At 41.7% G+C, this 13,362-nt stretch overlaps 1 protein-coding gene across 14 annotated transcripts in view; it reads left to right on the top strand.

The window, feature by feature from the left end:
• fmnl2a (formin-like 2a) overlaps window positions 1-13,362 on the top strand; it is a 50,635-nt gene that overhangs the window by 676 nt on the left and 36,597 nt on the right. The gene's annotated exons all lie outside the window — the stretch shown is intronic.

The raw sequence follows: 13,362 nt of genomic DNA, 5'->3' as shown, positions 1-13,362 counted from the left end.
TGTGAGGAGGTCGGAGCCCTGCTCGTCCAGTCAGTCCTTGTCTTTGTTGTCCAGGGAAAAAGCTGGGGAAAGAAAAAGTTGATCAATCGTGTTAGAGATCCGCACGTTCCCCCACCACCACATCTCAGTGTTTACTCCTTAAAATCTGTGTTTATTCTGGGGGCTTGGTAAGTTTCATTCACTAAAAGTACTTCTCGTTTAGCCTCAACGCTTCTGTAAATTAAAGTACAGTCGCTGGAGACACCTGCAGTCATAACCTGGCACATTATTTGCTTTTATGGCAGCCTGTGTGTTTTTCCCCCTCCCTCCAGGTTTTATGAGCCCAAGCTCTGGATCAGGACTGAGCCTCTCAGTGCCCAGCATGCCAGGCCCCCTGAAACATCTGTCACATCATAAAGTATCAGCTGCATCTGTCAACGATCATGTTGTGTTACCTGGGTGGGAGGGAACTCTGAGCATGGCTGCTGTGGTTGAGAGATCCTCCAGACTTTGAAGAGATAACAGTTTAGACTCTTTCACTTCAACACTTTGTTGACGGAGTTGTGGGTAATCACGAGGTTTGTTGAATTTGGGTCATAAAGACTTATTCATTCTCTCCTTCTGTGCCTTAAATCACCATTGTAGGTCAATGAGTGATAAATAACTTTTGCTATCACGGGGGGTTTCCAGGACAGAGCTGAAGTCAGGGGGAAATTTGAGAGCTGACAAAATGTGGGTCAAACGTGATTGTCGCTCGGCCCACTGCTCTCATAAACATTAGCAGCTCAGGAGAAGGAATTCGACTTGAGCAAGCCGCCACTTACAGCCGCGGGATTGTAAACTTGTCCTGACAACGAGGACGTGGTTTCATTTTCTCTGTGTCATCTGATCCTTTAGCCTAAAAGCCCATTTAAAAACAACAAAAAAGATCAAGATTTGGTTGGAAGCCGAATCATTGTGTGTCACGGTGTTTGTGATTGTTGCTTGTCACACGCTGATGAGTCTCGTCATGTGCAGGAGGCCTCAGACTTTGTTCTGAGGTTTGACGTCACGCTGCTGAGGGATTTGGGGCCTGCTCCTTAATCACGTCTGCCTCGAGAGTTCACCTGCTTCCGACAAAGATGATTCTCTCTGTCAAGGGAATGTCACGGATCAGCAAACGATTAGGATCCGTAGGTTTGATTTACAAAACTAAACCTCATTGTGCTTTTCAGAATAGTAATATTTAAAAAAAAATCTACCTGTCTAACTGGAGGGCTGGCTGTCAGAAAATCTTCGTAGCATGTCAGGATCTCCCCCGCTCCCTCCCTCCCTCCTCCCTGCTGCCAGTGTGGTGCCTCAGCTCCTGGCTGGATGGAAGCCCTCCAGCATTAGAAGAACTTAGTGCAGTAATCACAGCGTTAAGTGTTATTTACTACCATTTAAACCCTAATGTGTCCCGGTCTGAGTGACACTGACGACCTCACTTCAGTTTTAATTGCAGCTGATAAAGATGATACCTCTCCCTCATCTTTCTATAGCCCAACATCTCAGGACTGATGAATCTGGGTTTAATTGCACTTGGCCGCCTGTCAGTGATCCCCTCAACGACTCATTCATCATTACTGATATTGTCTGCTAATGACAGAGCTTTTCTCCGTCACATTTACTCCCACAATGCTTTGATTAAGGTCCGATCAACAGGAAAGCCCTTGATCACAGCAGGAGACCATTCTGGATTAAAGGCTTGTGCTGTGTGCGACCACACTGAAACGCTCGCTCACCTCCTCAGAACTCTTGAATTTCCTCTATAGGACACTGTGACATGCACACAGTGACTCCTTTCAAACACTGACTCACAAGCTTCATCATCAGAGCAGACCAAATGTATGACTAATTACAACAGTGAACATGGATCCTCAGATGTAAGTTATTTGAGTCCCACATGTACAACTACAATTACTCTAATGTGCCCATTAGAAGATAATGCTGCTGTGTTTTTAATGTGATCTAGTTTGATACTTGCAGGCTTTCCTCCAATCGTCTTGGATGATAGTTCTTTACATAATTACTGAGTTTCAGTAGCAAAAGGTGAAGAATTTGAAGCATGGTTTTCTTTAAACTTGAGTTTCTGGTGGACAAAATATTGCACATTTATTGTTTAATGTTGGTGACAACAGCAGCCATACAAGAGCTTTTATGGCTAAAATAATATAATGTAAAGCCAGAGTCTGATCTGATAATAAATATACAAGAGCTAAGACCATGACCAACTTTTTACAACTTCATGCAACTTCTTCTCACTTGTTTGAACACATATTCAAGTTGTACTGACATTAAACGCCTGATCCTGAACGTTGAGTCAGGTTAAAGATTTTTTTAGAGTAAGGAAATAAAAAAAAAAAAATTTCGACCTCGATGCACAGGCAGGGTTGGATCAGGTTCAACATGATTCTAGGGTTAGGGTTTATGTCTGGTTACTGTGGCCATATTTGATGAGGTCATCTCTGCCTGTTTTTTTTGTTTTATACAATATAAAGAACAATTTGAAGAGAACGAAGTTGATCTAAAGTTGAGTTTATATACTCAAATTCAAACTTCAACAACTTTGTCTTAACATCCCACGTAGTACACATTTAGAAACGATGTGAACTGAACAAAAGATCATTTTAATTGGATTTAAGCCCTTCAACATGTTAGAAAGTTCGTTGTTATCAAACTGCTTGTGTAAGTTTGTGTGTGGCATCGTATCTGAAGTTGTCAGCTTCCATATCTGTGTTTTCAGCTGGTCTGACTTGTTTTGTCATTCAGTGATCTGGCTCTGCATGACTGTAGTAGCACTTTGGAGAAAACTAAATCAGTGTTTACTGCCAGCTTAGTTGGCAATTTCCACTAAAAGAAAAAAGCTCCCAGTGAAGTCTCTGTCTCATGAATCCCTGGGGCTAGCGGCTGATCTTGGAAATAGACGGAGGCTAATTGTAATGCAAGGCCTGTGCCATGATAAGAGTGGCTAATTCACATGTGACCTTGGCTGTGAAGTGAGGCTGAGTTTAAACCCAAACACTCATTGTTTAAAGTACTAACAGGGGTTTAGATTTCCATACAGACATAAAAACAATTTTCAATAAGCAATTAACTGTGTGTTAAAGGCTTTTCTTTGCTTTGGATGTTTTGTTATGAATGTTACTGGTTGTCGTTTTTGTTCTCTGGCACTGCATCCTGGGTAGAAAGGCTCATCCGTAACTCTTGGAAGCGTTTTTGTTGAGCCTGCACCTCTTTTGTGGTTGCCATAGTTTTGGTGACATCCTGTAAGAAAAGATGGTTTGCACAGGACAACCCTCTTCATGTTTACTGCACAACTCTGTTATCCCAGTGAGTCTACTTAAGAGCTTTTCATATCAACATCCTGGTAGATCAATTTACGCTGCACTCATTGCCCAATCAATCCAATGTTGTCATTTAGCCGACCATTAGAGGGTATTAGCAAAGATTCAATGTGGTATTTTTTTTGGTGTTGGTCTAAAAGAGCACGCTGGCAGAAAGTGGCTGAAATATTGGCGATCAATCTCTGGGAGTCACATGTACAGCATGATCCGGTCTGCGTGCTGCACGCTGAACCACAGGAAAAATGACTCTGTGTAACAGGAATGCAGCTCAGGCCTCACGCCAGCTCCTCTAATTCAGCTAACCCGCGGAGCCGACTTCAAATTAAACTGCGCCCAGGTCCGAGACGCCATCCACTTCAATCTCAGGAGTGTAGCGTTCGCTGAATATCACCGGTGCTGTCATAGAAGCGGAGATGTTTACAGACATCTCTCGTTGAAATGCCATATGGGGGCTATAGGCTTAGCTGCTGTTGGAGCTGCTCGTCTCAATAGTCTGCGCAGATTACATCTAAGCTGCTTTGTTTAAAGGCTGCTGAAGTGCCACAAGCTGCTGTTATTTGTGTTGTGAGGCACTGCATCTGAAATCTACTCCTGTTTAATCACATGAGTAGCCTCACATTCAGATGAAGTCTCATTTGTCACATTGGCATGACCAAGGTAGCATTGCTTTTTTTTAACAAGCACTATCAATCTGATAGTATTCAGCTGTTTTAACCAAATGTAACAAGAGTTATATATATAGTGGAGAATAAAGCTGAAGTTGAATTTAAAGCTGCCCTATCAATATTGAAATATAAACAATGGGTATGATGACTGTATAATACACGTGAAAACTCATAGTGATGAACCCACAGTGGAAACTAGAGTGGCACTCACCAAGGCCCAGCAGTCGCCTAAAATTCAATCTAGTGGCACCAAATTGCACAGACATAGATCAATCCCCTAAATATGCCAGATATTTGTTTAATGTCATCAAGATTATTTCCTGAGACTGCCCTATAGCGCAGTGTTAAAGATAGTGAAGAAAAAAAACTGGAGCTGCTCCAAATTCATTTAATGAGTTCTTTCTTGGCTGATGTTCCATCCTTACTGCAAATTTCCTGGAAATCCGTTCGATAGTTTTTGCATAATCCTGCTGACAAACCAACCAATAAACAAACAGATGGTCATGAATGAAAACATAACCTCCTTGGGGGAGGTAATAATTACCTGATTATCTTCATGGAGCTTTTTAGCATCTTTTTACTAATTGTTTTGATTGTATGTGCTGCAGCTGTCATTATTTAGTTTCGAGCAGCAGGCAGCTGTTTTATTTATACCCATACATGGGGTTCCAGACAGTGACAAATTAAAGGACAAATCTGCTTTTTTTCTATTGCCTTTGCAGTCTCCAAATCTCAACCCAGTTGATCCAATTCAAGATTGTTTTATAAGAATGGTTTCATCTCTCCAGTTGTCTTCAGTGACATGAAGAGTCTCTGCTAATGTTCATTTATCTGGAGCAATGAACAAAAGAAAGAAGTGTCAAAAAAAGAAAGTGATTGGCCAGAATGAAAAAAAATAGTATTTGCATATAAAGAACGTTTAGTTTCTTCATAAAGACAAGTTTAACTTTTAGGTTTGTTAGCATTGCCTCTGCTTGTGTGAAGACAGTGACCCCTTCTTCTCTTACTCTTCTACATGGGACCCAGGAAGTTACTAAGCTTGCACTGCTCGAATTCTTTACGTCAACTCTTCTTCATTAAAAAGCAGAACAATGCGAATTGTCCTAGGAGCAGAGGGTCAGCAGTGGCTGAATCCCGTGCAGCCGGCCCAGGGAACAGAACTGCTCTTTATTCTGTGGAGAGCCCAAGACGGAGCCTGGCACCGGACCCAGACCCGGCAGGCTGCGAGAGACCACCACACATACTCAGTGTGTGTGCGTGTACATGCTTGTGTATGTGTGTTTCTGCTGCACTGGAGCCCCAGGACGCTTACCAACCAATTAGCTGTAACAGAGCTGAGCATGAAATGCCCAGGCAGTGATGAGATCCGGCAGCCAGTGTTGCTGGCCTTTGCAGGCCCACAGAGTGGATGTGAGGTGCTGCAGTGTTCAGCCTTCATATGCTGCTCAAAACCCCGAAGCGGAGCATGCAGGCAGGCCTCCTGCCCGGCTGGCAGAGGGTCAGCTGATGATGTATGAACAGGTCTCTTGACTGAGTCGAGCACCGCTGAGTTGAAACCACTGGGGCTTCAATCATTATTGTAGTTCTTGGTTCTGTTTTGACATCCACACGTTTGGGGGTGGTTGGATTTTCTGCACTGCTGCTTAGGTGGCAGAGTTTACCGGATTACGACAAAAAAACACTTTATTGACACTAAAATATGGCTTTACAGGGGGTTTTCAGCACGATCACACCTGGTTAAAATGCTCTGACCCTTGCTTGGGATCAAGTCTCAGGAGTGTGACATAATGAACTTATGTCTCGCTTCCAGAATAAGTTGTTCAAAGTTTTGGTTGACATTGCTAAAAAGTTATACTAAATGTCTAGTATCAAGTGTTGTTAAGGAAAGAGAAACTTTCCATGGCCTCCAGTCCGGAGTTAGTGAGTTTGTACTTGGCCATGAATTTCTTTGCTGTAGGTCTTCCTGCTTTCGAAGCAGGTGCACGATGTTGTAGTTTGGAATAGACCACCCTGGTCCTTTCATGCCGGACACAGGCTGTTGCCACTGTTGTCCAACAGGACCGGTCCGAGGGCCCCCACAAAAGACCAGGAGAGTCGCAGCTCTGTGTAGAAGTACATTATGGCGAGGATCTGTCTCGGCTCCAAAGTGGCAGCTGCGCTATTAAAGAGAGATTGCTTGGCCTGAAGTGCTGCACAGGAGTGAGTGTTTTGTTGTGGACTCTTAAAAGTTAGTTGACATTCATGGCGTCGAGCTCAATCACAAAACTAAGTACAGAAAAGCCTTCAAATATCTGTGTCACTGTGACAAATATCTGGTGTTCTGGCTTCAGGGTCAGTTTTATCTTGTGGCATTGATGCTGTTGTCATCCTGTTGTAGGGGCCTTGAGCTCTTTTAGGCATGTTTACAGTTTGATTCTAGGCTGGTTTGCACAATCATCCTCATGGTTTCATCTACTTGCTTATTTACTTGCCATCTTGTAGCTTCTTGGAACTGAATAATGTGGATCTGTGAGACGTGTCTGAAGGCGAGGACTCATGGTCTATCAGCTGACGTTTTGGAGTTGTCGGTACATGTTGCAAGTCTTTGGACTTCTTACAACTTCATGGTCCTTGTTCAGATTTGCAACAGCAATTTATACTGTAATACTTTGTTGATAGTTTACTTAAATATAGTCTCCTTTCTTTCTGAGTTTTTCTTTTCTCTGTTTTTTCTTTGTGATACATGCTGCTCTGATTTTTAAACAACCAGAGACAAAAAGGCAGGTTTTGTTAGGTGGGGACTTGCCAGAATTAACATCTGCACAGCAGAATGGGGAGGTGCAGTTGCATTTCAATGTACTTCATTGCTCTTTGCCAGAGTTTGATATAGACCCCATCACAGCTACAGACAATGCCGCAGTCTGTTGCATCAGGCTTTCTTGGACACGAAGATGAGCATCTCACACTGGACCTCCCACATGAAAGCAAAGCAGAGTGGACCAGCCATAGTCTCATTTTGCTTGTGGTTTAGATTAACTGATTATTTTTTCCAAGTAAAACTCAAAGGCCAAAGCACAGACTGAGTTTATTTTTGAAGAGAGTTTAAGGAGCACATTCCCTGTTGTAGAGTGGCTCTACTCAGTTAAGACCACATTGTAAATAACTCTTCAGCAAAATACAGCAGATCACAGAACATACTATCATGGGAGAGCAGGTTATTTTCATGCTAGTTTCTGATGTTTCTGACAGATTTGATTCAAATTGCTTAGTGGGAAGGTACTTTGGTAATTTAGCCAGTATCTATATTAAAAAAATACTATTTTGATTTCTAAGATTTCAGTATTATTCCCTTATGTTAATTAAATGTTATTGATGCTTAATATTTTACAGTTTTAACAAAAGGATTTATTATCAATAACTATAAATAAAGGAAATACAGCGAAATACATAGATCTTGAATTGAGCAAATACAGTTTTGTAATGTATTTAATGGAAATTCACATATTTTCTGAATAGTTTATTCTCTAAAATTGAAGTATTTATAACTGCACATATCTGCAAAAATAACTGCACATACCAGTGGAAGGTCAACTGATAAATTGGTTGAGCTCTGTTACACACTGTATGTTCAGTGTGCTTTGTCACCTCCACCTGGCCTTCAGGATTTCTCCTTCCTGCTGTTTATTGTTGACATAAAGGCTGGGATGTGATCATGTTTCTCTTCGTTTTATCAAAGTTCCATTCAGCCTTTCTTTACTTGATGATACTGAAGCACGTTTCTGTGTTGGGAACCTGTAGTTCAGAGGACTTCAGTCATCTCATTAGAAGAAGTGACTGTTTAGCTCTTAGCGATGAATTCTTCTCTGGTAGAGGGATGATATTTTTGGATGTGTGGGAAATCACCATGGTGGGAGTTTACCACATACATTGGGGTTTCTGTTGGTAATCATTCTGTCAGAGATGGTAGCAGAGATGCCAAACCGATCCCAGAAGCACAGCTAAAACAAAGAATAAACTAAGTCTGCCATGTTAGCTCAGATTCAGTGTTGTGTTAAAGCTGCCAGCTACGTGCAAGTGAGAATTGATAAGTATATCTTCCAAGCACCCGGGCAGCTGGCTTTTCCATATCAGCGTAAACAAACAGAGAGCACACACCTTTCTTTGTGTCTGTGCAGCCTGTTACAGTATCCCAGTGAGTGCATGTGTTTGACAACAAGCCAGAAGAAACACCTTTTCCACTTAAATAAGTTGTTTTATTTTAGTTTTCTAACTTAATGCCTGTTGGGGGAAAGTAGTTTATGCCCCTTTTCAAACAGTGATCCCACTGCATGGCTGTTAGGAAACCCCTCATCGTGCCAGTAATGTGTTTATACAGAAGTAAACAAAGCCAACGTAATGACACCACAGTGTGGGACTTTCAGATGGCAGAGTTATGATGTGTAACACAACAGCATCGGTCCGTGCAGGCTCTCCCGCCATCCCGCCTGTGGTTGTGTAAAACATGGGTGACAAAATTAACACTAGCTACAATACATCTGATTATGTTTAAAACAACACAAGGTTTTACTCCATGAAAATAGAAGTGATGTACCCTCGCTGACGTGTGGCAAAGATTGGAAATAAAGATGAACGACATGTCTCATCTTCCTCCCGCTGTTTAGAATTGAAGCTTAAATATACCAGATATGAATCCCGCCATCTTACATATTTGGAGCCAGAGTCTTTGCAGTAGCGATCGTGCGATGAACTACCTAAAATAACAAAAACATCTTTGAGAAACATTTATTTGACGTGCAGTTTGACTTGTATGTTTGTCCATGTCCCATCCCTGATATGGAGGAGGTGGGGTTTATGACCTATACTGCAGCCAGCCATCAGGGGGCGATCCAGACACTTTGGCTTCACTTTTGGGGAGCAGTCATATCCTAACATATCCTGTGGACATGGAGGAAATTCTTACCTTTGTAAATGGAGCAAATAAAAACAGTAAGGTCAAAACTTTAATGATGACTGTGATTGTATTTGTAGTTAACAGCAGACACATTAAACGCTCTGCAGAGTAATACTTTGCAACAGTATTTAATTAGTCAGTGCTTACAGATTCCCTGTACATCTCACAGCCTCCTACTGAAACAAGGAGGTGTTGTCTTCCAACATCATGTAATTTGAAGTAAACACATGATTTCATTCTATGACACGCTGCATTTATACTACCAAGAGCGGCTGTTTTTGTTTGAGATAAACAACTTTCCTGATTTATATCCTTTTGTCTTGTGGAACTGGAACAAGAATACGAATTGCACCTCTGTCCAGACTCTTTCACAACCTCGCAACATCTGGCCTGGCTAGAACTCCTGTGTTTTCATGCATCACTTATTTTATTTGGACAACTTCCTGCTGCTCCAAACAATCTCCATAATGTGTCCGGTATTTGGATAATGTCCAGCATATGAGACCTTATGTATCAAGCCAGAGTGATTTTACCCCCAACCCAGACATTGCAATCGCCTTTTAGCCAGATACGGTATATTTGCCCACAACATAGCCCACTAAGTGTTAGGGATTTTTATGTTGTGTTTGAAGGTTTATTGAAGAAAACACATGTAATAATACAGAGAAGTTTGACCCTTCACTCCGATTTCAAGATTGTTCACACAGGAAGTTAAATTTGGCTCCCCCCACTTGCAGCTGCTGCATTACATTTATATGACTGTTGATTTAACATCATTAATCATATACACTTTGGTGTTTGGCTTCCTGGATGCACTGAGTGCTCGATGTTGGACTCACATGTATGTGTTGTGCTTCGCGGTGCTGATGCTTGGTGCCAACGCAATCGTCGTAATGACAATATGTATCTGCCGTACGCAAGGCAAGGCGACACAAGGGAACCACAATGCAGTTCGACAGCGCATGATGGCACCCCATTAAAAGGGAATGATAGTCCAGCATAATGAGGTAGTTTGATAACAGTAGCGGTGGTAAAAAGATAGAGTGACGTATTTCACCAGTATGAGCTGGTACACGTAATTGAGTTTGTATTGGTGCATGTAAAAGTTTTCTTGCAGTGGCACAGATGGACATTATTTACTGTATCTAAGATTAAAGTCATCACCTCGGAGGTTAATGAAAGGAATTTTGTTGGAATGTGCCTGTGAGAGGGGCCTCAAACATTTGAACTCACCATTTGGTCAAGGGGCCATTCCAGTGAACAGCTCCACAAACATAAACATCACCGTCCTGATGGTGCGGGCTGCTGAGAAGGGACAGGGGGTCCTGGAGATTACAAAGCTAATCTGAGGACAGACGGGGGACACCTGTGCCCCCAAAGAATGCAGAGGATTACAGATCCACGCTGCGCTAATGAGGGGAGGACGGTGTGGTTTGGATATCACATACCCCCGGCCTGTCGTACTCCTTTATTCCTTATCGCTCACCAGCTCTGAGCAGCATGACTCCTCCACTTCACTGCTGGGTAAATTTAGCAACATTATGTTCACGTGCAGTCAGCCACGTATTTGTACTCCTCGGGAGTTAAATATATACCGGCAGCACTAACCTCTTATCAATTCTTTAGAAGCATATCAAATCAGTGAGTGAGAAAGCACATATTGAGAGAGAATGGTGCAGCATCCAGTCATTTCCGCAGCATTGAGCAATTTTCAAACATTTGTTATGATGAGTCGTCAATAAATACTGCTGTCAGAGGGCTCTCTCTTGTTGTGGCATGCAGCGCGGTGCCTGTAACGCTGGTTTAGAGAGACAGAGAGACATTTTATGAAAAGTAATCAATTAGAGGAATGTTGTTTTGAATGACAAATGTTTCTTATAAAACCAAGGAAACGGTTTCGATGATTTGGATCGAGTAATGCTGCATGTGCTTGGTCAGGTCAGGAAGCCTGGAGTTCTTTATGATAGTGATATAGCAATGGGAGAGCGTGGGCGTGTCTTTAACACATAACAAGCCCAAGTCCTTGAGGATAAATCAATCCCTGCTCCGAGAGATTTCTGACAGGAAGCTGTGTGGCTGTCTCTCTCTCTCTCTTTTGGTTGTTCCTGTGTGTAGCTATATCAGAGGTGGTAGATTTGATTCAACCGCTTTCAAGAAAACAAGTTTTTATCTTTTTTTTTCTCACCAGAGCTTTTGAGCTTTGTCTTGTGATTTGGCTTGAAAGTCATCACATCCAAGTAACCTTTTAGACTTTCTTTTTCTCAGCTCATCACATTTTCTGCAACTTTGCTCCCACAAAAACTTTTTCAGTTAGTTGAGATGTGGATGGAGGTTGTGTTTTCACCCCTGTCCATTTGTTTCTTGGTTGGTTTGTATTTTTTATAAGCAAGATAGAACAAAAACCTGGTGGAAGGCTGCAGTATGGGTCAGGGGAAGAACCCATTAAACCTTGTTGCAGGAATTAATTATGACTTTCTTTAACATTGATGGGGCATTTTTTTCCTGGATCTTGATGAAAAAATCAGGCTTATTTACGTGACTGATGTTTATGAGTGTGTGCAATTTGGTGCAGATCCAAACAAAAGTCTGATTTAGTGAATTTAAATGTTGTTTCATGATAGGACTTAGAGGTACGCAGTGACTAGTCCCTTTTCTCTACTTTGTGTCATGAATTTGAATGCAATTAATACAAATGAGTGTGTATCCGTCAAATTTAACAAAGAGGTCTTAAAAAAAAAGTCTTACAATTTGTGCATGTAGCTGCTTTGCATTTGTACATTTAGTTTTGGGACACTTCAGTATACTGGTTGAATGGCCAAATAAGCCCAGGAAGGTATAGTAGTGTTAGAAGTTTTTTCTCTTCTTGGGAGAGTAATGAACCTTTCTACCACCCCACACTGGTCTGTTTGCACACCTTGACTTGTAATATGTTCCCTTTTTACACTCATCCCCATGTTGAATGGATGGCTTCTCAGTTTTGTTAACACAGTCCACGTCTTTTCTCAGCAATAGTAACTAGAACAGGTCCTTCATGTGGGCTGCGTGTTTGCTTTTCTGGCCCAGCTGTGCTGTGAAGGCCGTGCCTCCTCAGACCTCCTGGAAGGTGGTGGGTGGTTGGTGGTGGGCTTCGGGCCATGCAGCTGTCTATTTTTACTTCTTTCTGTGACTCAGGCTGCCTAATGAGAGGATACATGGACAATAATAGACCGCTTTTATGAAGCTTAGGACATAAATTGATATTAGTTGCAGTGGTTTAAGTTGAGCCACTGGTTGTCATAGTTACACAGGGTCCAATATGGAATCCCTTAGCTGCACCATGGTTTGTAGAGATGTTTCTACAGCCTCTCAACAGAGGGTAAACACTCTGACCCTCCATCGTGTATATATAGTATGTTTACATATAGTTATACATATATTTGGAATTTGTAGCAGTTTCAATATTTTTGCAGTTTTCATCCGTTTTAGTTTGCATATCAGCCTTAAATATTTCAGGGATAGATTAAAAAGGAATGGACCAGTCAGATGGAGACCTGCAGGGTAGACGTCTATACTGTAAACCTCCAACAGCAGCACCTTACAGCTTCAGCTTTTCCTGTCTTGTAAACTGTAATCATGGGTATTCCAACCAAACCAAGACTGTGTCTTGAACCTGATGTCCAAACAAATATTGCATGTAGCTGATGGCTGTTTGATTGTGTCTGACCTTGCAACAGGCCAGAGATCATAACAGATAAAATGCTGACCGGATTTTATTTCTTGTCTTTGTTCAAAAAAAACTTTTTTATGAGCAGACTCTTGCAAAGATAAAATTGAGTAACACTGAGCAAGGCCCAAAGCTGACTATTTCAAGCACAAACACATGCATACACACACTTGCTTGAAGGTCCAAGGTTATTGTCCTTTATAAAGTATACAGTTAATGCTAATGTTAATGCTGTACAAGTCCTGTTGGAGCTAAAAGTCATCGCAGTTATGTCTCTAAAGCAATTCATTAAGTTTCAGCACAGATGTGCAACAGCTGCTTAGAGCATGAAGCGAGGCTGGAGATGCTGAACCCTGAATACCCCGCATTTCACAGGATTGTGCTGGGGCATTCAGGAAATGACCGTGTGCTGGATGACCAGCACAATCCTCAATATGTGATTCTCCCTTGCACTTTTGTTTCTTGATATTTGTTGTTCATTCACTTTCATTATTCTCATGCAAGATACTTCTCCAAGTGAATTAGTTAATGACAATTGGATTATTGAAGCTTGAAAAAGAGATTTCTCTCCATGAAACACTCCATCAAACATTTTAGATTCTCCCGTTTTATCTTTAGGTTGCAAACCTCCATGCAGCTGGTACGATGATGGCAGACAGCTAAATTATCATGTTGCTTGTTTTTACAGCAGGTTGCACAAAGTTTAGATCTACAATATTA

This window comes from Paralichthys olivaceus, chromosome 10 (assembly GCF_024713975.1).
Source record: "Paralichthys olivaceus isolate ysfri-2021 chromosome 10, ASM2471397v2, whole genome shotgun sequence".
NCBI classification, from domain to species: Eukaryota; Metazoa; Chordata; class Actinopteri; order Pleuronectiformes; family Paralichthyidae; genus Paralichthys; species Paralichthys olivaceus.
Note: the sequence above shows the minus strand (reverse complement) of the source record. Positions and strands in the feature narration are given on the sequence as shown.